Source organism: Artemia sp. Qi Xiang Cuo, chromosome 3 (genome assembly GCF_049724085.1).
Source record: "Artemia sp. Qi Xiang Cuo chromosome 3, ASM4972408v1, whole genome shotgun sequence".
Lineage (NCBI taxonomy): Eukaryota > Metazoa > Arthropoda > Branchiopoda > Anostraca > Artemiidae > Artemia > Artemia sp. Qi Xiang Cuo.
The window spans coordinates 92,123,713-92,126,100 of record NC_142796.1 but is presented as its reverse complement, the minus strand read 5'-3'; positions in this window follow the sequence as shown (position 1 = coordinate 92,126,100).

Here is a 2,388-nt window from a genome sequence, read left to right as displayed (position 1 = left end):
CAAGCAGTTTCTCCACATTTATGTTGAGATCCCCGTCTGAATGACTTTCTAGTGGAAAATATCCTCTCAGACCTATAGAGTATTGATTTCAGTGCCCTAAGAGTAAAGTGCTTTAAAAATATTTGTGAATCTGTTTATTAATAAAATGCCCATATATATATATATATACAAAAATGTCTTTAAATCTGCACTTTAGATTTCTACATTTTCGATGTATATGCAACTATCGTGAACCACTAATGCTGTTAAATCATTTGGATTCACTGTATATTGATCTTGATTGACTGCAATGTCAGGGTCATATTTTCTACAGTACAATGTAACTTCACTCTTGTCATATCTCTTTGTATAGTCAATGATACTATTTGCATTCATATTATGAAATTCACAAGTTTCAATCTGTCTATTTGAAGCAATATCACATACAATATTTTCAAATGGTGAATCACATTCCGTAACTGCCACATAAAAATCACTTAGTTTATAGTCATAGCTGGTGGTTTCGTCGAAGTGATAATTTATGAACCATATGGTCCTATTAGTTCAAATTTTTAAGTGTAGACTAGACTCATAGCCACAGACCGGACAACATCCCTGACGATTCGAGTCCTGTTGACATAAAAGGAAATTATGTTTGTGATTCCTTATAGTAATATCAGTATAAGTATTCTCTTACTGATCACATTTATAATAGTGACAATTGGAGCACAGGTGACCTCTAGGATGAGAGTCACACACCTCCTCAAGAAATGAATTACATCCTTTATTTTGTAATTCATAGACTCTATGTAATTTACAATGATTACATAATTTACACTTTTCACTATAGTCATCAATAATTGTACAAGTCTCACAGTGATTCCAACTGCCAAGAGTGTACATGCACAATGTTCATATATAGAACATTTTTCGGTTTCCGATGTCAACTCACTCACAGCTAAAACGAAACTGATCCTCTTCGTTCGATAAATTCAATGAGAGGGAAATGGGGGAGAGAGGAGTATCTCTGTGACGTTACCTCTTTCGAATGATGGGGGGGGGGGGGAGCCATGTACATTGAATCCATTGGCAATGTTTTCAAAAGTATATCCATAATATGATTCTGCTTTGTTCCAATTAATATATCAATAAATTGACTATAAGCATTTTAGTCACATTTTAAAAGTTTCATACAATAGTCCAATGGGGAGAATCACTCCTCATTATATTGTCAAGTGTTCCCTGACAAGAGAGTATCCTGCGTTTAAGAGATAACTCGAAAAAATCATCATCCAAAATCAAATGTTTTTCCATAAACACTAGATTTGATCTAATTCTCTCTTTCTCAAATTTATTCATTTTTCAGTCCTTTCACTCCGACTGTTGACTCTAGACTGAGCCTGATTCGTTAGCCCTACCCAGAAAAGAAAGAGAACATTTTTGATTTCGAAACAATTTTATTGAATAATTACAACAACATCAATAATATAGAGCATGTACAATTAGCGATACTGTTTATTGTCTTCAATATGTTTCACCAATGCACTTAAAGCACATTGAAGTCTATTCACATTTGCTATATCAACTTTAGCGGCAATACATAATTGATCCTCCATTTTAAATTTGCTCAAGGATATCACATATCTTGCATATACTGCATCCCATTCCAGACAAAGACGTGATCCTTTCGTAATTTCCACCGCAATGTTTGGTGCTCTTGTACCATTATCATCAACTCCACTATCAACTTCTAATAGGGTAAACATTCCACTCATCGCCATCACAAATATATATCCAAATGAGTAAAGTCAAACTGTTCTTCTTCTCACTCCTTGAATTCTACTCACAGACTAATAAAACTATAACAAAAATCCTTTCTTTATATTCACTCCGCCGCTACTATGTAAACAAAGCCCTCTGATTGGCTGAGAAGGAAACACGTGATCTAACTGTTTCCGGAGAACTCATAACATTTGGCGAGAACAACAACAACAAATACTATTTCTGGATCGTAACATTCACAATCGATTACGCAATCAAGTTCTCGGAAATTCACTTCCCCCTCGAATCCTAGATCAATAACATTGTTCCCGTTAGAATTCAATGCGCATGTGCAACCTTCGTTCCGGAGTTATTACACATAGAAACATCAAATAAATCGACCTTGGAAAAAGAGGTCATTGACCGATTACGCAAATCATTCTCCCTAGGGACTCTATGCCCATATATGGTGTGCTGTCAGTATTCTATGCCCATATTTGGTGTGCTGTTACGAGTAACACCCCCCATTCTACTTATGAAGGGGGTTGCCCCCTCCTCAACGCCTTTCTCTTTATGCTAAGGTTTTTTGGTACTTTAAAAAAAAGCTTCTTATGGTTCTAATTAAACAACCCTTGTGTTTCAGGAGTC